Here is a 27875-nt window from a genome sequence, read left to right as displayed (position 1 = left end):
GTGGCTGGCCGAACAAAAAGCCTCGTGCAGTGCTGAGGGACAGCTCATTCAGGTTCGAGGAAGAGCCTCGCCAGAAGGCCCAGGCGATGAGCGAGCGCCTCCTTTTGAATGGCTTCCCAGAGAAATCTGAAGAGATGACAGCAGCCCAGAAAGCATGAAATTGTAATGCTCTAATTTTTATTTTGAATTTCTTTGACACAGAATGGATGATTTTACCTGTGTGCTGTTGTGGCGGCTCAACAGGTCGAGGCTTGAGGATGAACTGAAACTGCTTGTACACCTGCAGCTGCTCTGCCTTCAGTCTGTCTGCAGGTGGAGCAGCAGCATCCCTGCCTCCTCCCTGAGAGTATCTCACATGACTCATGTGGATGCTGAAGGGAAACTCATGACCTAAGAGAGAGAGAAGAAGAGACAATAGTGCTCCCTGAAGGCTCAGTGTTGTTGCTATAAAACAAGATCACATTATGAGTGAGCACACACTCTCTCTGGAGCTACATCACACTCGTCTCCAGGGATGAAAGGTACTAGTGTGCCTAAAAAAAACCATCTCACCCCTGTGTCATGCACATGAAGATCAAAAGGAAGAGAATCACACAGCTGGTTCAGGAAACAAACTAAATACAGAAAAACAACTGACAGTCTGTTCAACTAGTGTGCCCCAAGCTCACCTACCAATTAGAGGATAAGGGGCGTTGTCCCTTTTGGAGAGGACCCACAGCTGGAAGTCTTTGATATTTCCCTAAAAATAGAAAAGAAAAAGAAAGATGAAGAGTCAAGGAGTCAGGAAAACAAAATACACAAAGGAGTCCTGAGAGAAAACCACAGCAGGCAGAGCAGAGATGCGTATTCTTTTTGACTTTTCACATGCTGTTTGTGTTCACACAACCGTGGGGTAAGTAAGAAAACACAGTACTGAGCTTCACTGGCTTTTTGCAAGGTCGGGCACTGTTTCTTTCATCAGATGGCCAAAGTGAGTATTATAAAATAGGTAAAGAGCCAAACACTGGACATTTGAATTGAAACATGACAACTTAATAATAATCAGAGGTGCGGTGCTGTGTATTAAGGTAAAAGAACACCGCTCATACTCAACTACAAACAAGCACATGGCTAAACGTTGGATTGACTTTATGAATAAAGTGTTTTTGGATTATTACTTACGATGATGCCAAACTGCTGCAGGGCCAGGCGGATCACCTCATTGGTTGAATCTGAGTTGCTGACTGGGATCGTTTTGGCCTAATTACAGGAAAAGCAGCACAGAAACACAGGAGATACTGATGAGGAGGATGAACAGAGCATCGCACTGCACTGCGAGTTGTAACAACACCCTACAGTTGTACTAGTATACACAAATAAATCAGCTGTAGGCCCTACAGTTTAAAACTTACAAGAGCAAATGTATTGATTCCTTTCCCGTACACCCTCACAGGTATGGTTTTTGGTTCTTCTATCTCTTTTTCTTCTTTTATATGACTGGAAAGGAAATAGTGCCTGTAAGAATAACTCTTTCTCTAACACACACAGTAAATACGATACTTTGTTGACACATGAAGGAAGTGTACCTCTTAAGGAGGGCGAGCCATTTCTCCTTCTGTTCTGCTGAGCTGAAGGGAAGCACAAACATCAAAAGAGCATCATGTATCACTGCAGACTGTGTGTGTGCGTTCATGTGCGTCAGTGAGTGGGTCATAATACTAACTGTTTTGCTTTTTTTAAGTACAGCAACTTGCAGCATTCTGCAGAATTTCAGGTTGCAGGTCACAAAGTCAAGCTTAGCTAGAATCTCAGCCTACCAGATCAGCTGATCTCAGTCCCAGCCCTTTCGCACATCCACTTCACGCAGGTAGGGTGTGATATTTAGTTGCTTTGGTCTGCACACAGTTGCCGCAGATCTGCAAACCACTTTGCAACCCACTGATCTATGTGTCTGTTCTGTGGGTCTTGCTGGTGCTCATGCCACACGCAAAATATGCAAACTACTGCAGACGGTGTTACTGCTTAATCCATGACTATAAAACTTTTACAGCCACAGTACACCCGCTGCTTCACAGTCTGTTGCTAACGTTCTCAGCAACCACTTCTAAGCCTGCTGTTAAGGCTCAGGTAGCTGCTGCAGTATTCACCTGAACGATAGGTGTCACCACACAGACAATACCAACACATAACCGCCGATATAGGAAAAGAGGAAATCCAAACTGAAAGCCAAGACATTGCAGAGTGCAGAAATAAGACCTAAACTGCGGCATGTCCCAGCAGTTGTGACGTCAAATTTGTCGCACAGCTCCAGGTGACAAGGGGTCAGCGGTGAGCATAAAAAACAGCCTTAGTCTTCCTTCAGAGTAGGATTCCTGCAATGACTTCAGGCAATGTGGTGTTACTTCTCTTGACAACATCAAGTTGATGTCTCCCAATTTTCTTTTTCTTTAGTGAAGATTTGATGCAAAACATAAAGGCGTTACCCTTTTTCTCTTTGCTAATGGGTTCTTCCAAGATTTCCTGGAGCAAAGCAACACTCCAAAACATACTCATTTAAACCCCACACCCCAAATTCTACAGATTCAAATAAGTCCAAGACATTTTGACTAACCCTGCTAACAAACAGAAGAACAAAGAAAAAGTGTCACATATCTAACAGAAAATTTACTTGCCCTTTGTTTCTGTCCTAACCAAGCTGACATGATTCAGGGTGCATCAAATCCTGCTTTGTAGCTCAATCAGCGCCTCTTGGCCTATATTCTTACTCTGCTGCTCAAACTTCATCAGCTCCCTGGACATATAGATAACATCACCTGGCAACTGTGGCAAAGATCAGCATGTCTCTCTCTTCCAAGACACATGGAAGCTCGAAACAAACAGAATGCTAAAGGCAAAAAAGTCTCTTCTTCCACTATTCAAATGTTTAAATTGACACTTATATGTATATATATATATATATATATATATATATATATATATATATATATATATATATATATATATATATATATATATATATATTGTGAACCTCAGTTCACGATGAAATACTTTTACTCCTCATCATAAAAGCAGGAATCAGAACTTCCTTTTGAAAATAATGGATAAGAACAAGGCCTGATGTGTTAATGGTTGCACGGTAGGATGTCACTGAGCTCTTTTGCCTCATCCTGTCTGTTTTCTGTTCCTTTGGCATTTAAGGTCAAGTTTACAGCATCAGCAGCATATTTTCTGTGGAAACATAAACACCTTCACAGCTGTTGACGTGAGGCAGCATCAGCGTGAACAAAGTTTGTACAAATGTCGTTTCTGGGTCAACCACATCACAATGAGCCCATGTTAAGGACTTCTAAACACCTTGGTATAAAAGAAAATGTGTTAAAATAAGTACAATTCACCACCGTGTATGTGTGTGTGTGAATATTTGTGTCCGTATGAGTGCAGCATGTGTGTAGTACTGCTGTGCATCTTTGTGTGTGATACCTAAAGGTAGCGACACAGTTGCAGGTGGGCCACCCCATTACAAAGCTCCTCTCTGGGTTTGTGCTACCCTCACACACCTCGTCCATGCAGCCTGCCGTCCACATCTCACACACACGCACCTGGGCTTTCTGCTTGAAGTGGTTGGCTGACCTAGGAACAGAACACACACACACACACCTTACACTTAAACCTTACACCCAGGCATTAACCTAATTACCGTGTGAAGGACAGGAAGAACAGCCAAAATGTTCCTAATCTGCTTCACAGAAAGAAAAGAATACACACACACACACACACGTCGGGTATTCATATCTTGTGGGACATCTAATTAACATAATGCTTTCCCTAGCCCCTTAGCCTAAGCCTAACACTTTGAGTCTCAAAAATGCCTTCAAACTTGTGGGGACCAGGATTTTGGGCTGTTGATCCACAAGTATAGTGAACTTCTAATTTCTGGTCCCCACAAAGATATGAATACATGCTCACACACAAACACGCACGCAAGCACACACACTTGTGCTTACTTAGCTTTGGCAACCACCAGAATGTCAGTAAAGAGGAAGAGGTGTCTGTCCTGAGTCTGCATCCCCGTCTTTAACTGAGCATGTCCTTGGAGAAGAAACGACCTATCAGAACTAGTCAGGAAGGACTGGATCAGCGGACACGTCTCTGGACACATGGGAACCAGGAAGCTTTCTCTGGAACATGAATAAATGGAACAGATTAACCTCAATACACTGCGACAACTTATGATACATCTCTTTCACTTAATCAGTGGGGTTCTCTATGAGTTTGGTGGTTTTTCCAGCAGCCCTTCACATTAAAAGCTTTGGCTCTGTTTAAACTAGAAGAACAGCAGCTTCTTCCTGCTCTGCTGCTATTCCAGCCAATAATATCAAATATTATGTGTTAATTGTCTGCTGTGGTTCAAAAGCGTGCAGTTTGGGTAATTGCACCAAGGTCGAAGACCATCAGCAGTACATCAAAGATGACAAGCAAGTGATGTCCTTCAAGGAGAAGCTGCTCAGTTACATGGCAGGCCCTCCCCAAATCACTTTACTCTGAAAGTTTTACTTGGGGAAGACACTAAACCTCAAGCTGCCTTGAATGCATCACAGTGTGAGGGTGCGTGAAGGTTCTATAGGCAAAACAGAAGTGCTTAGCTGAAGTAGAAAAGCATTGTATAAGTATCAATCCATTTATCAAGGGTGGAATTTCAAAGAAAAGTAAAGAACACCAGTTACAACAGTGAAATTCTCTCCACTCATTTCTTCTCACATTTAGTAATTTAATATGACTAAAGATCTTTACAAACAGAGCATATTTAAGCACTTTCACAAAATGCTAACAAACTTATGTAGCACTGTACTGTAATACTTTTAAACGATAACATTCAGAGTTCATATGTTGGTTTATAACATTTTTGAAAGTTGAAATGATCTCAGCATATCAGTGAGTTATACTATCAGATGAAAAACACAGCATTAATTTACATGATGATCTAAGTCACCTGTTAATCTTTCGAGGCACTCTCACAATAGTGTCACACTGTAGGACGCTACATCCTTCTTTTATATACAGTCTATCACTGCGACCCCATACAGAATCCAAAAGTAATTAATGTTTGCTTTTTTTCCCTTTTGAAATTAAATGTTAATTTTTAAGATAAACTGTATGTCATCTGATGGGAAAGGGGAGTAGGAACCATGAATTGTACTTGTTATTAACCTCTGGCTCTCTTCCACAGCGGTTCTCTTATCCTGTCCTCATTATCTCACCCCAACCGGTTGCAGCAGATGGCCGCACCTCCCTGAGCCTGGCTCTGCTGGAGGTTTCTTCCTGTTAAAAAGGAGTTTTTCCTTCCCACTGTTGCTGGAGTCGCTAGAGGAGGTCATATGACTGTTGGGTTTGGCCTTGAGGCGACTGCTGTTGTAATTTGGCGCTGTATAAATAAAATTGAATTGAATATAAATATTGTACCTGAGACAAAAGAGCAAACAGCCTTCACCTGAATGCTTCATGCCTCAGGAATGTTCTACTACAATAATTACTTTGATATGACCTGTGCTACCACTTCTTATTTAATAGAGTAACTTGTTTTTGAAGCAGCGTGACTCACTTATAATGCTAAGCAGCAGCTAACTCATTGGTCGAAACTTTTCTGTCTTGTAAGAAGATATTTGGAGGTTTACAACATTAGTTTATCTCAAAGCATCTTTGGACGTCCCTGTAGGTAATAAAAAAGAGTCAGCCTCTGCCTCTTAGGCCGAGAGGTTAGTGTCTCTGTTATTAGATTATTCACTTCAGATCTCTGGCTCTTTCTGGCATCCTTAATCACCCAACACAAGATAGCCTGCAAGTACATCAAAGCACTCTCCCTTATGTAAAGTTCACGGGAGTCACTGGTGAGTAGGGTGCGAGTGAAGTACTCTGGAAGCCAGAGAAGAACTTTTAAAAGTTTTATTGATGAAATTTTTGTTTTTCCCTCACTGGTCTAGCCCTTTTTCTTCTGCTATTTTTACAATATAAATTCCAATTCGTATTAACTACTAATTAATTCTCAGGCATCTCACTTATACTGTTAATTGTTTCACATTTTATATGAAGCATTACTCAGTTAATATTAACTAAAAAAAGAAATAGGATGGAGACAAAAGTACGTAGGTAATATAAGTTAGGAACATGAACCCTAATTAGTGAAAATGGGATTCCTGTTAACAACCACACTTGTAACGCACTTGAAAAGTATTTAATATTCCTAAAATGTATTTGAGTAAAAACAGAATTACATGATGAGACAAGTCATAAACAGTCATGTACTTAAGATGCTGCTGTATAAAGGAAGTGGATACCAGATTTAAAGAGCCCATTAAACTGCTTTACAACTGTGTGGCTCACTGCACATGTACAGTGTTTCTAGTATGCACTTCCATTCGCTTCTTAAAACTAAATAAATTTTTTCAGACCTTGGAAAGGTTTTATATACCCACACTGAATACAATTATGTGCAAATCATTTAATCTACACTTGAAGTTCTGAACCCCACTGTAACTGGGTTTGTTGTTACACCACAAATGCACGTTAAAGCTCAAGAAGACAAGAAGGATTTTATTTTCTCTAACTTTCCTACCGCAAATTGTTATTCAAACAATTTGGGAAAAAGGCCGAGTGGTGCTGCTATCTCTCTTCATAAACCTGTGCCAGCATCTCAGAAGTCCACTAATTAATCATATTGTTCCAATGGGAACAAGAGTCTACGTAGTAAAGGCACCCCGCCAAAAATCAGTCCTGTACCTTAAGTCCTGATAAACCTTAAATTCTTGAGTTTTTGTAAGGACCAAACAAGCAAAAAATAATGTGTTAATTAGTAGGTTTCAGGACTGCTTTGAGCCTATTTGGTTACCTTTGGACAGGACCAGGCAAACGCTTTACCCTTTTTCCAGTCTTTATTTCATGCCAAGCAACCCTATGAGTAACTTAGAAATGGTGTCATCACCAGCAGAGCAGCTCCACACCTACTGTGTACATGATTTACACGTTCAGCACTATCTGCAGCACATTTAGCATAGTAGTATCACAGCTACTCTGACAGAGTGCAGTCAGGTGGTGTCTTCATTGTAACTTGCTGACTAGTTTTATAAAATTCTTTGTTGAAAATCAAATAAATAACCCCGTCATCTTCTCTTTTTATCTTTATTTATTATCACACAACATACAATATGAGCTCATACGTTGATATCTGAATTGACCCACCTACTCTGTAGCTGATGAATCTAAATTGGATATTGATGTGAGATGGATAAAGTGTATAAAAAACTGTATGAATAAATGTTTAAATGTGGTTTGTCTAAAGGTGCTTTGAGTGGTCACTGGAAATGTGCTATACAAGTGCCAGTCCCTATAAATGTATGTGCCAAAATGTAGAGCTACAGTTGCTTTATAGTTTGCATACACTCACCAAGGGCATGAATGTCATGACAATTTTGGCCTTTTAATCATTTCTTTAAACGGTTCCTGTTGTAGAGTGCACTGATTGCACAGCAAACCTATTTAATGATTTGTCAAAACTTTGCAAAAGTCTGGGACAAGTCCCAAACTGTCATCCTCAGAGAGAAGAAGGGAGGAAATTGGTTAAGATTGGTTAAGATCAGGGGTCCCCAACTCCAGGCCTCGAGGGCCGGTGTCCTGCAGGTTTTAGATCTCACCCTGGGTCTACACACCTGAATCAAATGATTAGTCCATTACCAGGCCTCTGGAGAACTGGAGAGGTCATTTAGCCATTTAAATCAGCTGTGATGGATCAAGGACACATCTAAAAACTGCAGGACACCAGCCCTCGAGGCCTGGAGTTGGGGACCACTGGTTAAGATGTTCAGCAACAACCCATGAACTTCAAGGCTTAAGCCTGCCATGAACTGGAAACTGCTGGAACACCAGTGTCCTTGTCCACAGTGAAGCGACTTCTATAACACCATGGACTGAAAGGGTGCCTACAAAGACAGGAGCCCCTGGTCCAAAGTTGACACCTCCAAGCTTGAGTAAAATTTCAGCTTCCAATTAGGGCAAGAAAAATGTCTCTGATGAAAGGTTTTATGGTCAGATGAACAGACGTAATGCTTTCAAACATAAGAGCGTTGTGCCAGCTGCCAAGCATGTTGGTAGTGGCATCATGCTCTGGGGCTGTTTTTCGGCAAATGGTACTGGTACATTGCACAAAGTAAATCAAATAGTGTAAAAGGATGAGTCCACCTAAAATTTCTTCAACTTCACTTCAAACCAAGAAGCTAAACAGTTGAAACTTGGAGACAACTGGGTTTTACAATAAGGCATCCTGAATACACAAAGAAACTGGTTTTGGAATAGATAAAGCAATCATACATTTCAATTGGCCTTATCAAATCCCTGATCCCAACCCTGTTGATGTATAAGTATGCTTAAATGCTGGGTCCATGCCAGGAAACCATCCATCCATCTTCATCCGCTTTATCCGGGGCCGGGTCGCGGGGGCAGCAGCCTAAGCAAAGAGGCCCAGACCTCCCTCTCCCCAGCCACCTCCTCCAGCTTATCCGGGGGAATACCAAGGCGTTCCCAGGCCAGCCGAGAGATAGAATCTCTCCAGCGTGTCCTGGGTCTGCCCCGGGGCCTCCTCCCGGTGGGACATGCCTGGAACACCTCACCCAGGAGGCGCCCAGGGGGCATCCTTGTCAGATGCCCGAACCACCTCAGCTGGCTCCTTTCGATGTGGAGCAGCAGCTGCTCTACTCTGAGCCCCTCCCGGATGGCCAAACTTCTCACCCTATCTGGAGAGGCCAGCCACCCTTCGGAGGAAGCTCATTTCTGCCGCTTGTATCCGCGATCTCGTTCTTTCGGTCACTACCCACAGCTCGTGGCCATAGGTGAGGGTAGGGACGTAGATCGACCGGTAAATTGAGAGCTTCGCTTTTACACTCAGCTCCCTCTTCACCACGACGGACCGGTGAAGCGTCCGCATTACTGCAGCTGCAGCCCCAATCCGTCTGTCGATCTCCGGCTCCCTTCTCCCATCACTCGAGAACAAGACCCCGAGATACTTGAACTCCTCCACTTGGGGCAGGAACTCATCCCCGACCCGGAGTGGGCACTCCACCCTTTTCCGGCTGAGAACCATGGCCTCAGATTTGGAGGTGCTGATCCTCATTCCCGCTGCTTCACACTCGGCTGCGAACCGTTCCAGTGCGAGCTGGAGGCCCTCACCTGATGAAGCCAACAGAACCACATCATCTGCAAAAATCAGAGATGAGATTCTGAGGCCACCAAAGCGAAAGCCCTCCGCCACTTGGCTGCGCCTAGAAATCCTGTCCATAAAAATTATGAACAGAACCGGAGACAAAGAGCAGCCCTGGCGGAGCCCATCACCCACCGGGAACGAGTCCGACTTATTGCCGGCAATGCGAACCAAGCTCTTGCTTGGTTCGATCGAATGGGATCGAATGGCCCGTAGCAATGGGCCAGACACCCCATATTCCCGCAACACCTCCCACAGGACACCCCAAGGGACACGGTCGAATGCCTTCTCCAAGTCCACAAAACACATGTAGACTGGTTGGGCAAACTCCCATGCACCCTCAAGTATCCTGGAGAGGATAAAGAGCTGGTCCAGTGTTCCGCGACCAGGACGAAAACCGCATTGTTCCTCCTGTATCCGAGGTTCGACTAACGGACGAACTCTCCTTTCCAGCACCGTGGCATAGACTTTCCCAGGGAGGCTGAGGAGTGTAATCCCCCTGTAGTTGGAACACACCCTCCGGTCCCCCTTCTTAAAGATGGGGACCACCACCCCGGTCTGCCAGTCCACAGGTACTGCCCCTGATCTCCACGCAACATTGCAGAGGCGTGTCAACCAGGACAGCCCTACAACGTCCAGAGCCTTCAGGAACTCGGGGCGGACCTCATCAACACCAGGGGCTCTGCCACCAAGGAGTTGTTTAACTGCCTCAGTGACCTCGCCCCCGGAAATTGGCGGGTCATTCCCCTCATCCCCAGACTCTGCTTCCTCCTCGGAAGACGTGTCAGTGGGATTAAGGAGGTCCTCGAATTATTCCTTCCACCGCCTGACAATTTTCTCAGTCGACGTCAGCAGCGCTCCGCCAGCACTATACACAGTGCAGGTAGAGCACCGCTTTCCCCTCCTGAGACGTCTGACGGTTTTCCAGAATCTCTTCGAGGCAGTCCAAAAGTCTTTTTCCATGGCCTCTCCGAACTCCTCCCACACCCGAGTTTTTGCTTCAGCCACTGACCGAGCCGCATTCCGCTTGGCCTGTCAATACCTGTCGGCTGCCTCTGGAGTCCCACAGGCTAACCAAGCCTGATAGGACTCCTTCTTCAGCCTGGTGGCTCCCTTCACCTCTGGTGTCCACCATTTGGTTCGGGGATTACCACCACGGCAGGCACCAACCACCTTGCGGCCGCAGCTCAATGCAGCAGCTTCGGCAATGGAGACGCTGAACATGGTCCATTCGGACTCAATGTCCCCAGTCTCCCTTGGAATGCTGTTGAAGCTCTGCCGGAGGTGTGCGTTGAAGATCTCGCGGACTGGGGCCTCTGCTAGATGTTCCCAGCACACCCTCACTACGCGTTTAGGTGCACCAGGTCTGTCCAGCGTCCTCCCCCGCCACCTGATCCAACTCACCACCAGGTGGTGATCAGTTGACAGCTCAGCCCCTCTCTTTATCCGAGTGTCCAGAACATATGGTCGCAGGTCTGCTGATACGATTACAAAATCGATCATCGACCTACGGCCTAGAGCGTCCTGGTGCCACGTGCACTTATGGACACTCTTATGTTCGAACAGGGTGTTCGTTATGGCCAAACTGTGATTAGCACAGAAGTCCAATAACAAAGCACCGCTCGGGTTCAGATCAGGGAGGCCGTTCCTCCCAATCACGCCCCTCCAGGTCTCGCTGTCGTTACCCACGTGAGCATTGAAGTCTCCCAGCAGGACAACAGAGTCTCCAGGTGGAGCACCCTCCAGCACCCCCCCCCCCCCCCCAGGGACTCTAAGAAGGCTGGGTACTCTGAACTGCCACTCGGCGCATAAGCGCAGATGACAGCCAGGACCCGTTCCCCGACCCTAAGGCGCAGGGAACAAACCCTCTCGTCCACCGGGAAAAACCCCAACGTACCGGCAGCAAGCCGAGGGGATATTAGAATACCCACCCCAGCCCGCCGCCTCTCACCAGGGGCAACTCCAGACTGAGACAGAGTCCAGCCCCTCTCCAGGAGACTGGTTCCAGAGCCCAAGCCATGTGTAGAGGTGAGCCCGACTATATCTAGCCTGTACCTCTCAACCTCACGCACTAACTCAGGCTCCTTCCCCACCAGAGAGGTGACATTCCATGTCCCTATTGCCAGTCTTGGCAGCCGGGGGTCAGTCCGCCAGGGCTGGGTCCATGCCAGGAAACCAACCAATTAAAATTAATTTCAATTTTCTTGGCAGAATGGTAAAAAGTGAATATTTTCTTAATCAGAGTATAACATCAAGTCAATTAAACTTTGGGATAAACTTCTGGTCAGTTAAATAGCAGAGGGGTTGTTAATCAGTTTCAGGTGTTTCGGTGTTAATAAATGAACCACAGGGGGACCAGAGGGGGAGCAATGACACAACCCCAAAAACAGGAATGGTTTTACGGCTGGAGACCACTGACCTTTTTTCTCCTCCTCATCTTATGTGACTGTTTTTTTTTAACCAGTTCTGCATTTAGCTAGATTCAGTGTCGCTACTGCTACCATGAGGTAATACCTGGACCCTACAGAGGTTGCACAGTTAGACCCATTAATCAGTTTCACTCAAATCACATGTGACAGATGTGAAAGGTCCTGGAGAAGCTGTGGAGAATGATATGCTGCCTGTAACATTGTTCAGCATGACCAGTTTGGTGGTGGTCAGTGATGGTCTGGAGAGGTGTATCCATGGAAGGATGCATGGACCTCTGCAGGCTGGGTAATGACACCCTCACTACCATTAGGTATTAGAATGAAATCTTTGGGCCAGTGATGCTGGGTTCCTCCTAGTGTATGACAATGCCTGGCCTCATATAATAAGAGTATGCAGGGAGTTCCTGCAGGATGAAGGAATTCATACCATTGACTGGTCGCCGTGCTTGGGCTAAACCCAATAGAACAACTCTGGGACATGATGTTTTGGTCCACCTGGAGCTGCTAGATTGCACCTCAGGCTGTCCAGGAGTTCAGTGATGTCCTGGTCCCGATCTGGGAGGAGATCCCCCAGGAACATCTGTCGTCTCATTAACTCAGATGTCAGGCGTGCACACAAGCACATGAGACACACAAACTACTGAGTATCATTTTGAGTTGCTGCAATGAGCAGTGACAGCCTGCCACTTCTTTTTTCATTTTGATTATCAGAGTTTTCTTTGAATTGCCATCAAACGATCTGCCATCCTTTCGTTCCTAACACATTACTCAGTCCACATGTCCAGCGTGATTTTTCCCCCCACAGAACTCTGATGTGTTCTTTTATTTTTTTGTGCAGTGTATTTGTGGATTAGAGAAAAAACTAAATAATTTTGGACAAAGAACAGTTCAAAGAAAACATTAAAAGCCCAAAATTACCATGACATTTATGCCTTTGATAAGTGTATGTAAACCATCCACAAGTGGTGAATTTGTTGGACAAAATCACAGTGAAGCTTGGAAACATGCTAAGAAGGTGTGAACCAGCTACTATTAGGTTTTAACAAGGTTTTCTTCTTCACTTTCCCAGTGCATATGTTCAAAGACAGAGGCTATTAATAGCTACCTGATCCTCTGATAAGTATGGCAACAGGAGGATTATCTATCCTAACAGATCCAACACCTCACTTAGGGCGTGTGTGTGTGCACGTGTGTGAGAGTGTGGCTTCAGGGTTTCATCAGTGGCCTGGGCTGCAAGAGGGTTTCTGAGAGGGTTGTATGTGACTCATTCACCCTACTTTGGAGACACTAAATCTATCTCTGCTCAAAGACTTTCAACCTCAAGTGTTTCCGATGACCAGTGTCTTTACTGTTCTTTGTCAAAAGGTGTCTACAAAGGTTTAAAAAACAAGGCTAACAATTAAATTGTATTAGTATAATTTTAGACTTATATTTAATTTACAATTAAAGCTGTTAACTATCAATGCAGATGGTTGTTGCTTTAAATCACAAACACTGTGACATACAGGTGCCGCATATTAAGATCATATGGTGGCTCCAGTAACTAGCTTTACAGTGAAAAGTAAATGAAACATAGATACCAGAGTCAGCCTGACCATGTCTTTTACAGTACCTGGAGAGAGTCTTGGACCTGGTCAGAGCCTTGGTGATGACCAGAGATGGGGCGGACTGACGCCGGTAACTCTGAGACTTTGTGCGCTAAAAAAGCAAAAGAGAAAGATGGCTGATGAAGGGGGAGGGAAACATTTCTAATATTAAAATTGCATTATTAATGCAAAGCTACCAAGCTCGATACGCAATATTTTTTCACATTTTTACTGTGACATTCATACCACATGGCATCCATCAAAGAAACTATTTTGCAATTAAAAATTACGACTGTGTATGGTATATGGAGCTTTGTTGATTCTGATTGGCTGGTAAGAGAATAACACCTCACAAGAAATGAGAATGGTAAAAAAAAAATAGCAATGGTGGAAAAAGTATCGTAAGAACAATTGCGAAGTTGTCTGCCACAAAAAAGAGACATGCTTGTCAGCCTCGATAATCTACCTAAATAATGTCATTTAAAGTTTTGGTTTAGTACTGCAACTCACACAATATCTGACCACACTGCTTAGTGAGTGCTTACTGAGAGTTGGACTCGATGCTTATGTGATGTTTACGCTCTCCTCATTTGTTATGCAAGTGTCCTAATGTTCAACACATTCATCACAGCATCAGGGCTGACTATGGCCTCCAAAAGGACAGGGACAGCAGAACTGAGCTTAAAACACAAAGGAATGCCAGAGCATTTCACAGCAGCCTCTGTTTGTTTTTGCCATGACAGTTCTGACCTTTCTCACATGTTAGTAAAAATCCAGTGTGTGTAAAAACAACATTTTTCATGCTACCTTCCTACTTTCACTTGCTTGGGACCATGTTGATATCCTGTTTTTCTTTACAGGATCTGATTACCCAGGTTTCCCACATAAGGATAATTAAAGTTTCATTGAATCTAATTGTAGAAGGATTTGTCAGCATGAAACAGGGCTGCAAACAAACATTACATAACTACAGTTCTTTCACTGGATGTCAGAATACCACACTGACTAACACAATCAGCTAATACATTGATCAGTGGTTTTTGGACAGGTTAAGTGGGTTAAGGTAGTCTTTTGTTTTGTGTAGTTATTACATGTAAGTCATAGATATGTGAAAAGTGTGAAAACACATTTTAAAGATAACAAGCTCTTAATCGTGCTAGCAGCTCCATCATTCTGTGATTTCATAAGTCTACTGCTAATGTCAGCAGGCTAAAAGAGGTTACAGTGGTTCCACTGACCATAATTAGCTTGTCATTAGTGGTATTTATCATGTTTCATATAAACAGTTTCACATATAAATGTGTCTCAGGAACAAATGTGAGCAGCATATTTAGCTAAAAGTGCAGTCAGGTTGCATTTTGGTGACTGTGAAAATTTTTAAAGAATGGTGCAACTGTGTTAACTGCAATAACTTTTGGGGATAACGCCGCTAAATTAGCCTAATATCAATGATATTGGCTTTTTGAGCCATTGGCTTATTTCAAATAAGAAGACATCTATCAGTAGCAGTGGCAAGTTCTTCTGTTGTGATGCATTAATGTGTTTCTGGATGTTTGAAGAAAGTGTAATTATTAGTTTAGCAGTTAATTTATAATGGTTTGTTTCCCTGACAATCAAGCAGATTAGCTTACTAGCTATAGTGCCAGCTTGGTCATGTGACCTTTCCTGGCAGGGTTGTAGCAATCCCTTGCAAAGCTTGACAGGATTCATCCTCTGGGGACCACGAAAGCCTGTATCATTTCGTGTTAATTCGTGATGTCACTCTGTCCAAACACTAACCTTAGAATTCTAAATGTGGGAAAACCTCAGTCCGTCTTCAGCCTACATCCACCATGCACGTCCACACATTTTTCACAATGTAATAACATTGATTTAGCTAGGTCACAGGCTGCTGAAACATTCCTTGTACTCCAGTTACAATATTACAATGTTACCTTTCAGTCCTAAAAATACACCAATGTTAGCTTCCGTGAAAAAGTGGGTTTACTGTGGGAAACAGCGACTATAAAAACCCCCAATTTGTCTAACATAAACATAACCTAAAAATAGTTTAAAAAATAACTGTAGTGATGATGAACTCACTAATGTAACAGGACAATTGCTCATGCAGCTTTCTGCCCTTTCCACCAGAGTTTATAGTATTTACACAAACCGTTTTCCTTACACTGACACCGTGTTTCTGCATTTTTGACTCAGCACATTCATCAAGCACAGCTGATGTGTAACAGTTATCACTAAACCAAGGACAGAGCGCTGGCTGTGCAGTGAAGGAAGACTTTGTACCACAACTTTTTACAGTAACTGCAGAGAAGAATCACTGGGAAAAAATACTTTCAATGAATGGAACAATATGTATACCTATAATAATTAAAAGCTATTTTTATTACTGATCTAATTAATTGATAGGTTATTTTTAGTGGTGGCAGTAATACTGCGTGGTCCATTGAACACAACAGTCTGATTTTTGATGGGTAACAGTTTAATTATTTCCACTTTTCTGTCTCCTCCTCACTTCAGTAAAGGATTAAAAAAGCTTTAAATAAATGAAGTGATGTTTGATGTATTACAGGGCAGCCTGTACAGGACAGTGTGCCTAAGGAAATAGCTCTGAAAAAAGCAGAACACTATATTTGGTGTGTGTATAATATCATCATTATTAACTTTTAAAAACGTGTTAATCTGTGATATGAATTCTCTCGCCATCTGCCTTTTGTCTTATTTTCTGCAAGTAAACCTCCACTCATTTATCGGATAATTACCACCACAAAGAGTCACAAAGTAGTGACACTTCTGAGTCTAATTGTCAGCGGGATAGTTTTAGACCATCATGAAATACAAACAAACACAAAAACAATTGATTTGCGACACTGGCATAACAAACAGAGTCAAATTCTGTCTGCACCACATAAAGCTACAATTCTTCACAGTTTCTATCTTTACAAACTGAAACAAACAAACATTTGATGCTTTTTACTCCAAAATAAACTTGAATGACTACCTGATGATCAGAATAGATTAGCTGTGGACTGACAGCTACTGTTTCCAATACAGAAGACACTGCATTTATCATAGAAATGGTTTCGGTACACAGAGAATAGTTAATACCAGTAAAACTGAAACGCATGCTTTGACTAAACAGCCTGGGGATGATAATCGATAACAATAAAACCCTTTAAATCTGATTAGCATTTGAACACATGTATGAAGTAGTTAGCCTGCAGAAAGAGTAAATGTGAAGTGTATACAAGACACACCACATTTGAACACCTCTTTAACTCACACGTACCGTTTAAATGCCACAATTATCTAAACAAATACAGGAATTTATGACATTTTAAGTGTTTATTTTGTCGACAAGGCCATGACTAAAATTTACGTCTATAAATCTATTCATTCTATAAGTTCATGTATTAATGTCTGCATTAAGAAGTTTTTATTTCTTAATAAGTAAAATAAATTGATTAAAATAACTTAAAAAGTTATTTTACTCTTCTTATGACCCATGAGTTAAAAAGAAAATTAAAATCAGAAAAGGGGCAGAATATCTTGAGATGATGTAATAATGACATCACAGGCTACCAACGTTAATAATCAGTAGGTTATTAAAACAGTCTGATGACACACTTTGTTTAGATCAGTGTTTTACTGGAGCTTGAAGACACTCATTAGTTTACAACCTTGATTTATTTTTTAATCTTATAAGTTGACCTCCTGTAGAACTGCAAAACTATCACTGACAAAATTTCCCAAAAGCTGCTTCGGCTGTTTGAACACCTGTCACACTGATCTAACCTCCCAACCGACACACTCATTCATAAAGTGAGTAGGCTGTCCCTTTTCACGCGATGTAATTAGACAGAAATGAATTAGAAGGAAGTCTGTCTTTACTTTCAAAAGAGCAGAACTGTCTGCTAAGGTGAGTGAAAACACAGACTCTTACGCGCAAACGTACCCGTTTGTGTTCCTGCTGCGCGCCGCCTCGACTGAGGCTGTCCTGTTGCTGCTGTGGAGACATGTTGTCCATCCAGCCTCCAGACGCCCTCCGGCTCACTGTCCAGCTGTCCTCGGGTGATGCAGGAGTGAAAGAAATCCCATTAATAAACTCCGACTCCCGGAGATACGAACCATTTCACCACAAGCTAAAAACTTGTTTGCGATTAGATCGCGTGAAGGAAAAACTACACGAAGGAAATTTAATATTAAAAAAAGAAATAAAGAAGGAAAAAAGGTCGGGAGGAAAACTAGCTCAGGTTTCGTCTATCTCTTTGCCATCAACGAATAGCCGTGCTCATGCGTCTCCTGTCTAGATTATCAGTTGCTTTGCCACTTCTTAAGGCGTCTTTACGCATAGAACGGAGGCGGCGCCATAACGCTGCAAAAAATAGGTCCACCTATTTTTAACCAAACTGTTTCATTCACTCAGCGAACAATCAGATTTACCCGAAAACAAACAATGCTAAAGGTATGATAAGCTGTTTGCTTAGGGGATCAGCTTTTATCGAGAATTCTACAGGGATTCAGCAAGTGGGCCAATGAAGTTTCATTACTCAAGCAAACAACATTAGAAAAAAGTCCCGTTATTTTTACTGTCAGCTCGTTACTGTGTGCTGAATGAGATCTCTGTAAATGAGTTTATGTGTTAGATTGGTCTCTTGTTAAATCAAGTGACACAATTACCTCATTATCTAATCTGAAGTTAAATCAGAGTGTAACAGTCTGAAGACCTAACGTGCATCTTTTCAAAAACATCCAAAACCCAGTCAGTGACACCTTTGTAAGGCCAAAATGTTAAACTTTTACGCATATCCCAATCTTGAGATGCCATTTTTATAATGCTAGTTGTTAAAAACATTGGTTATCAGTCATCACCTCATGTTATGAATATGAGATAAGTTTCTTTTGTTGCAATGTCCCGAGAACTAAACTGATATAAAAACATGAAAACAGGAGGCTACTCAGGCACATTTGGGAGCTTTTCTATGTTGACTAGGTATGTTGGTATGAATTATCCCACTTTTTGTCAGTCATATGGAAAAGAAAGTTTTCACAGAACCCTTTAATGACTTAAAATAATAATTTTCAGTATGACTTTATCAGTCTCTCACTTCATTATCGGGTCACATCAAAGGTCACATGACTATAGCTAGTTAGCTAATTTTGGTCCACTGTTGTGTACAACATTGCTTCAGTTCACTGAGGTTTGTGGACATCTGTTTATACATAATTCTCTTAAGGTCTTGCTGCAGGATTTCAATCCGATTGTTCAGTCTGACGTCACTAACCGTGTCTGGACCTAAACTCCGCTGCAGGTCCATATATCAAACAAAGTATGGCATTACTGAGAGTTGAAAAACTGTCTAAATTCTTTCATCTTTAATAAAATGATCAGCGTTCTGCTCTACCAGGTGTAACAATTGAGTTTAACATCCAGGCATCCATGAAAACGGAATTTATAACATTTAACGGAGTTAGAAGTTAGCAGGGAGTTAGCTCGCTAGCTTCTATCTAAATACAATATAGCATGTCCTGACTGCGGGGTTTTGGAAACAAATTAAAACATACAGCTCTGCTATCACTTCCAGCATAAATGAAGACAGAAAACTAAACAGCAGTGACGTTTGTAGGGTTACTGAAGTTGGGCTAGCTGGTATATAATGATGTGCTACGTGATCGCTAGTGACACAGCTATGTTAGCATAACATAAACAGTGAAGCTGGTGGACGAACACTAACACTTTTCCACTTATAAAAGTTAACGTTAAGGTTCCTGATAGTTAGAGACAAATGCAATCGTATGGCAGGATGCTGTAAACGGACCAAACTTCAGTCAGGAGAACAACTGAGATAATCCATCCACAATACAAGGTTAGTCATTAATATACTGCAACAACATGGGAATAGAGCAGCTGTGATAGAATACAGCATTAACGAATCAATGGTACAGAAGTGGAGGAAGCAAGAAGAATGAGTTTAATAAAGTTTGATTTATCTGACTGCTTTGTTTCGCTTAATGTGCCTTATAATCCCGTGCACCTTATGGTCCGAAAAATACGTACTGCACACTGCAGTTTAATGTTGCAAAGCACCTCTTTTTAACTTCAGTGGATATTATACATGGTTATGCTCAGGATGTGTCAGCCCATTTCTACTGGAAATGCCTTTTGGTTAAACTTTCAGCAAGGAATTTGCATTTGCACTGTTACATTTTTATAAAGCTTTAATGTACATAAAAACCAGCTTCTTGTTTAAGTGAAAATAAATGGAAGGTTGTCTTTTTGTGCTAGTAATGTTGTGGAGTTGTATTTTGTCTGGCATCAATTATATCGTCAGTTATATCGTTATCGCAAATTTTCAAATATATATCGTGATAAATATTTTTGGCCATATCGCACTGCTCTAGTAGTGAAGACAGTCAGGGGTAAGAAAACAGTCAGCTATGTTAGCATAATATAAACAAGCTAACTTTTTTTCCACTCAATAAAAGTTACCGTGAGTGTTCTTGGTGGTCAGGAACAAATGTAATCGCATGGCAGGATGCTGTAAAAGGACCAAACTTCAGCCAGGAGAACAACTGAGATAATCCATCCACAATACGAGGTTAGTCATTCATATACTGCTGCATGGGCTGGGCTGTAGTTACATCCTAAGGTTTTAAAAACTGAGCTTAAATAAATGATTAGCGGTAATAAAAGCCGAGGGAGGTCAACAGTGATCACTGTCTGTTTTAGGAGCTTTTTCAGATCAAATATAAGAAAATACATAACATTGAACATGTTAACAACACAAAAGCCATATTAAACACAGACTACTTTAGGCCTGGAAGTAGGATTCGTTGCATCATCACTGAACAACTGGATAGGGTTGAGGTCAGAACTTTGCATCATTTTAACACCTTGATTCTTTTATTTTTCAGCCATTGTGTTATAGATTTCTTCTATTTCATGACCCAATTTCATATTTGACTCTAAAATACTCTGGTTTACAGAGTTCATGATTGACTCAATGACCACAAGGTGCCCAAGACCTGTGGCTGCAAAACAACCCCAAATCCTCACCCCGCCTTGCTTGATTGGTATGAGCCATTTTTGCTGATATGCTGTGTATGGTCTTCACCAAACATGGTGCTGTGCATCATTACCAAACATCTCCACTTTAGTGCAGTCGGTCAAAAAGACATTGTTGTAGAATTGTTAAAGTTTGTTCAGACTTTGCTGTCATGTTCTTTTTAGAAAGAAGAGGCTTTCTCCTAGGAACCCTTCCAAACAAGCCATAAGTGTTCAGTCTTTTCCTGGTTGTATTGTGAAAATTGAACTTTAACATGCCAAATGAAGCTCATGAAGTTTTTTTTTTCTTTTTTCACTTTGTGCCTGTTCTGACCAAACTCAGCACCCAGGAAATCCACTCATGGAAAGATTGCCAACTGTGTTAAATGTTTTCCACTTATGAATAATCTTACTGCGGAAAGTTTGGATATGGCCTCATAAACCTTCCCAGATTAATGGGCAGCAACAGTTCATCATTTCTGATGTTTTTCATCCTTGCTTTTGTGTTAAGAGGCATCTGAATGCTGCAGACCTACAAACTGCCAAAACCTCTGCATGTTTCGAGGTGCACACACTTGATGATGAATTAATTAAGGGTGTACTAAGTTTTTCACAAGACTACAGTCTTTTTCCACATGAATCTAAATACAAGTAAATCATAATTTAACAGTTTTCATTGTTTTTGAATATCAATGTACATCTATAGATAGAAGATTTAAGGGGGGAAAGTAAACTAAAAAGGGTTTAGGACTTTAGATTAACTTATTTGCTTCCATTTCTTACAGTAATAGCTCTGCTCTCAACTGGATAAGAGGCAATTTTATAATGTCTCCTTTAACAAACATAAGAAAGCTGGCTAAAATAACATTCTTAAAAATATATCTTTATCCTAACTTCCAATCAAAACTGAAAATTAGAGGTTAACACTGAGTCAATAACGCTATTGTATTTTTTAATTTAAAATAGGGTTTTTTTTGGTTTTTTTGCAAATGGGTTTAAACGTTCTATCCAAGTACTACTACTTTGTTTTCACATTTTACAATTTGTCAATGGTTACATTTTTTTTTAATTTTGTCCACACTGGGGGAAAATGAGAATTTAAGTAATGTCATATTACAATTTAAGTAGAAAAACATGAAATTCAATTTTCCTGTGAGAGCGTTGACAGGCCAGCAGGTAGAAATTTATTTTAAAACCCCAGATTAGTCTATTTATGTTCCTGTTATCGAGTCTTTCATAGTAGGAAATATAGCATACAACACTTCATTTTCATTTATTTTAAATCCCACTTAAACTGAAAGAAGTGTTCATCAGATTGTTGATACGTGTTGGGCTTGGTACAGAGTGGAAAATACAACGACAAGTAGAATTTCACAAGAAACAAAAGCAAACTTGGATAAGAGTACGAAACAATACACTTAATTCTGCTCAACAGGTGTTTTTCTTTCCCTCTTTATCCTTTTAATCCTTTGGCGACCTCTCCGTATTGTTTTTGGACCGTTTCCTGCAGGTCAGGAACCATTGCTTCAGGGTCATTTAAGTATGTTAAGAAATTTGCATGCAAGAACAACGGGGGCCGCTTCAGAACATTCGTGCTGCATGTTTCACAGTAATTGTTAAGGCTTTGGAAAGCAGTGTATCACAAAGTATTTGAAAGTAACTCCAGTTTCAAACAAAATGAACTTTTGCCACATTAACAGATGTTATTTAAATCCAACAGACATGAGTTATCAGAACAGTGCGAGTGTGACACTCACATTCGGCTGAAGACATTATTAGATTCCTGCGTGTAACAGTGAAACAGTCACGAATAGTACCGACTGTAATCTAGGCCACAAGGTTGTAATGTAGTATATTCAGGGCTTAAAGATTATGATTTGCCTTCAATTGAATTTCACATAAATATGTAATCTTGCATTCATAATGCAGTGTATAAGACCATAATAAAGGTTATTGTGGCTAAAGTTGATTTAATCTCAGAGTGCTTGTTGGAAACAGAGCAGGGAGTTAAGTTAATTCAACGCAGCACGTAGTCAAAAGGAAAAATTACTATTAGCCCAAAAATTGGTTGTACTTCTAGAACCAGAAGTGGGCCACAAACTGGGCTAAAGAAGAACTAGGCCACAGAAGAAGACGAACAGAGACTAGGAGTATTCATTCCCCAAATTGGCCACGATCAGCCCCGTTAAAACTGGATCACTTCAATGATTACCTTCCTTCATGTTGATAATGAACAGCCTTGGGCATGACAAAGAAAAGCAACATGCCCCTCCTTGGCGGTTCCCAACCTTTCTGCTACAAACACACTTTTTCCACCCTCAAAGCATCAACCAGCTCTGACTGTGTCAAAGATGTACTCACATTTTACTGCAAGTCTGCCAGACCTGAGCAAGACTGGGGAAAAAGCCTTTTGGTAAACTGAAAAATGACGATCAGTAATAAACTGTATCATTTTAGGAACCATTTGTCAAATGTGATAACTAATACGTTCTGAATAGGCATTGTGTAATACATGTTGAACTAACAAACAAGCTACTATTACATGCCAGGACTTGTGCTTGTGTGACAGCTAAAGATATTTCCTGTCCCTGGGATCCTCTGACACACCAAACTCTTTTCCTCCTACCTGCCAGCTCCATATTCAAAATCATTACATATATGATACCCAATAATCAATGATCCCTCGTCTGGACATCTTTCATTTTTGTTTTATTTAAAGAACTTTTTTTTTTTTTTACCACGTTTGAACTTTCATGTTGATCCACTACAAACATCATTTTGAAAAAGTTGGGACACTGTGTAAAATGTGAATAAAATCAGAATGCAATGACTTGCAAATATTATAAACCTATTTTTAAATCCACAATAGACCATAAACCACCAGTCCAACCACTCATCATCCTAGTACACATCTAGGATGATGACATCGAGCTGTCATATTTGACAGCTCGATGTCGCTCGAGCAGCATTCTAAGCAGCTGGTCCGAAACTGTTTTTATCATTTACGGAATATTTCTAAACTCAGACTAATGGTATCAAAGCTTGAACTTGAGATGATTATTCATGCTTTTATTTCTTCTCGTTTAGACTATTGTAATGGCCTTTTTACTTGCTTTAACAAATCAGCCTTAAATTGTCTTCAGACTGTGCAGAATGCTGCAGCACGTCTCTTAACAGGCACCAAGAGAAGATCGCATATCACTCCAGTCTTGGCCTCCCCTCACTGGTTGCCTGTAAATTTTAGGTTTCATTTTAAAATTTTAGTTCTAACCTTTAGTGGTCAGGCTCCTCGATATTTATCTGACCTGCTGAAACCACATACATCTTCTCGGGCTTTAAGGTCATTAGATCAGAGACTGCTGGTGGTACCGCGCTCTCGTTTTAAAACCTGTGGTGATCGGGCCTTTCAGACTGTGGCACCACGGTTGTGGAATTCTCTCCCACTGTCTCTTCGCTGCACGGACGCCATTGATTCTTTTAAGAAACAGCTGAAGACATTTTTATTTAGAAAAGCATTTGATTAATTTCTTCTTATGCTGTTTTTATAGGTTTATTGTTTTACATTGTTTTATTTACTGTTATATTGTTTTTATATGCCCATTTTCTGTGTTGTAAAGCACTTTGTGATTTTTATCTGTGAAAAGCACTATATAAATAAATTTTACTTACTTACACACATATATGGTGTCAATTTCAAAATCCTACGCCGTTTTGTTCTCAAATAATAGCATTCACGAGGTTTTCAGAAAACATAACTTCTGAACTCCAGGCCGAGGTGACTGACATTCGAACTCATCCGAGATTTTAGCAGATGCACCTATGGTATCAATTGAGCTACCAATGAAGCTCCTACGTCGCATCATTCTTGAGTTATCGCATTCACAAATTGAGGTGTCCATGCTGTCCAGTGGGGTGATGACAACACCTCCCATCAGCCTTTTAACAGTTGAGGGGTGAAAATGTATTTTGAATTTGGTGGCAGCAACACATCTCAGTAAAGTTGGGATAGAGTTTTAGTTACCACTGTGTAGCACCCAGACTGCAAATGTGTGGGAAGGTTTGGCTGCAGGTTTCTACTACGACAAATCCATTCTGTAGCAATAGGTGCAGGATCTGGTTTGGCATCGTCTTACTAACATAATCAAAACCTCTAAAAAACAAAACCATCATAAGCATTTGTTGCTCTAAAACCTGTATATACGTTTCAGCACTGATGGCGTCTTTCCAGATGTGGTATATGCGACTTCCAGTAAAAATGATGAATGAATGAACTTGGTGTTTATGACAAGCCACGTTGCATCTCTCCTGTCCAGAAGATGCAGCAACCATGTATTCCATAACAAAATTCCAAATTTTGATTCCTATGAGCACAGGACAGTTTTTCACTTTGCCGCAGTCTGTTTTAAATGAGTTTTGGCCCAAAGAAGGTCAGCAGAATTTCTGGATCATGTTCAAATATGGCTTCTTTGCTTGATCTGCATTTATGGATGATACAGCAAACTCTTCTTCTAGAAGTGTTCCTGAGCCCATGCTGTATATTCAATGAAAACATACTCGTTTTAAACGCAACGCTGCTCGAGGACCTGCAGATCATAGACATTCCACATTAGCTTTTGGCCTTCTGCTGTGCACCGAGATTTCTCTGAATTTTTCAGTGACACTGTAGATGATGAAATATTCAACGTCTTCACAATTTTACACTGACAAATATTATTCTCAGTACTATTGAATTTGTAGGGGCTTTTTTTTCCCCTCTTTTTTTGCAGATTGCTAAACTCCTGCCCATCGTAATTAATTAGTTGCACATATGTTCCAGAAGAGTTTTCTTTTCAGTATCATTTACTTTATCAGCTTTTTCTTGCCCAACAAAGACACATGTTGCCGCCACCTAATTTAACTATATATATATGTATTCTTGTTCAAAAGAAATTTTTCTAAATAATTCGTTAGTTTTTAAGCCTTCCTGTCTTAAAAAGAAATTGACTAAAAGTATAGACAAAATATGAAAAATAGCGATTACAATTCTGTAACCAAAATGTCCTCTGTTGAAGAGATAGTACTTAGAATTGAACTCCGGCTGGGCAGTGGGTCAACGTACCTCTTATTCTTTTATTTATTTGTTTGCCTGTCTTGTCTGGCAGTGTAGCAGTGAGAATTGTTGTCTGAAGGCCAAACAAAAAGCCCAACAGATTTATTTTCACAAGTGGACCATTACGTCTTTTGCTACAAATGGTCCACTTGATAGTCGTAGTTTATTAGAATTTTTTCATTTTTATTTTGAGTTATTACAATCATAACAGACAGGACTGGGGGATGGGAAAGAAGAAAGGAGAAGTTGGGGAGAAAGTTAACAGAAGACGAGGAAGAGAAAGAGAAAACACACACACACACACACACACACACACACACACACACACACACACTGAAAATCTGTTTGACTACCAGTTGAAAAAAGCAAAGAAAACAACACAGTAGGGAAACCACAGCAACAACCAATATATGCATAAGTAGCAGTAAATGATAAATATTAAATGTTAAAGAACACCATAAAGTACTGATGATACATAACATGTTTAGAGGCAGCAGCCAATCCAGACAATGTGAACACCTGTGTGTGGGAGCGTTTAAGTATTTAATAGTAGGTACATGGAGCCACAGGATGGAGGAGACCCAGGGCCCAGACATTCAGATAAAATACTCCCTTGTAGTTAGACATTTAATGACAAAAAGTGGCTTTAAACCCCAGGGTAATCCTTCATGCTGTATCAAGAATAAAACAAAAAGACTATTATTAAAAACTCAGATTTTATACAACTGAGGCCATATTGCTACTGTGACACAGAAAAAATAAAGAGTACTAAAGGATGACTGTGTAGAACCTAGAGGTGGGAATCACCATACATCCCATGATACGATATTATCACAATACTTAACGCACGATACGATATTATTGCAATTTTTAAAAATATTTTGCGATATTCAGATTCTGTACATAAAGGTAAACTTTATCAATATTCATTTTATCTAATATCAAAGTCTCACACTCAGTCTTTCTCTCATTTCAGTCAGTTTTATTGTTGACAAACTGAACGGTTTGTATTACAGTCTAGTCCAACTTAACTGAATGCAACCATCTGGTACAATTATAGCTATTCTGAACTATGAAATTTATGAAAACTATGCAGCCCATTCAGCAACTGAAGAATTTGAAAGTAAATTATTTACCATTAAATTAAAACAAAATATAATTTTACATTAAATAAAAAAGTTTTAAACTTAATTAAAATAAAACATGTCTTAAATTAAAATAAGTAAACTGTCATGTTTATTGGTGCCAAAAAACAAGTTAAACACATTTGGACAGTGAAGGAATGTCAGGATTCTTGCTCAGAAAAAGGATCAACATGCTCTGAAGTCAGAGTTCCAGTCCACAAAAACTTTTTTTGTAACAAAGTATCGATTTCTGCTGTCCCTGTATCAATACATTATTAGCAAACAAAATATCACGATACTACACAGTATCGATTTCCCCCCCCCCCCCCACCCCTAGTAAAACCAGAAAGTGAGAAATCAGAGTCATCAACAGCACTGTGGTTTTACAAATCTTTTTATTTACAGTAAATCATTTAGTGGGAGTAGAAATTTAAATGCATTTGTTTTACTGTAACAAGTCGACCAACTGATATGAACCACCTTTCATATCTAAAATCTTTTATAACTACACAATGCTGGCTTCACCTAAATCATAATTCAATGGAAAAATTATTAATGACATATGACTAAGACTAACAAGACTAAAAATAAGGGGTTCGGAAACAAGAAGTACTCAAAGCACAAACCTCAGCTAAGGCAGCATTTACTTTTAAGGGAATATAATTGTAATTGCTGTGTTTTCCTTGTTCTTTTTAAACATACTTTAAGAAGACTGCACAACAAAGTGCAGCCTTTTGCTATTTTCTCTGTTGAAACCCATTTATATATACTTCCCATCATTTTTTGCATATTTATTTTTTGTTTTAAGCAAAATTCATTTAGTAATAAATATCAGTGGAAAAACATTTGTGATAACATGTTTATTTAAAACAAAAATCTGGAACATTTTACATGTTTTCAAATTCTTATGTATTAAAACAGTTATAACCTGTAACTGTAATATACTTAAAGGCATAATGTAATTATCAATGATACTCAAAGTCTCCCAGGCCAACATGTTTTTGCCAGTCTGGAAACCTACTATCATTTTAAAAGGCTGTATGTAACATTAGTATCACTTTGTCCTTCAGATCAATCTATTGACATTCAAAGAGAGGTCAGAGGTCGAATGTGACATGATATTTTAAATATTTTTCCTCCAGTTCTATATGTTGACAATAATCACAGTTTCTAAGCTATAATGTTTTTGGTCATTTTTGACCAATAAATCATGAAGTCGACATCCAAGATCTTTGTGGATGTAACTCAAAAGTTTTATTTATTTATCAAATAGAAATCTTTAAACTAAGCATACACAGACAGTTTACCTGTTGCTTGGCTGGATCACTGGAATCAGTGCAGGATCTGTAAGACATGACAAATACAGGAAATAAAGCAAATGT

At 40.5% G+C, this 27875-nt stretch overlaps 1 protein-coding gene across 1 annotated transcript in view; it reads right to left on the bottom strand.

Moving 5' to 3' along the window:
• Window positions 1-3469: 3469 nt before the first annotated feature.
• Window positions 3470-27875, bottom strand: part of pspc1 (paraspeckle component 1) — a 47046-nt gene continuing 22640 nt past the window's right edge. Inside the window, exons 8-11 of the transcript XR_013970985.1 lie at window positions 17191-17296; window positions 13265-13350; window positions 3984-4157; window positions 3470-3609 (exon numbers count right to left, since the gene is read on the bottom strand). The gene's annotated coding sequence lies outside the window, so the exon portion shown is untranslated. The remainder of the gene's footprint in view (window positions 3610-3983; window positions 4158-13264; window positions 13351-17190; window positions 17297-27875) is intronic.

The sequence above is a fragment of the Rhamphochromis sp. 'chilingali' genome (genome assembly GCF_963969265.1).
Source record: "Rhamphochromis sp. 'chilingali' genome assembly, chromosome: 3".
NCBI lineage: Eukaryota > Metazoa > Chordata > Actinopteri > Cichliformes > Cichlidae > Rhamphochromis > Rhamphochromis sp. 'chilingali'.
The sequence above is the reverse complement of the archived record's forward strand: the minus strand, read 5'-3'. Positions and strand labels throughout refer to the sequence as shown.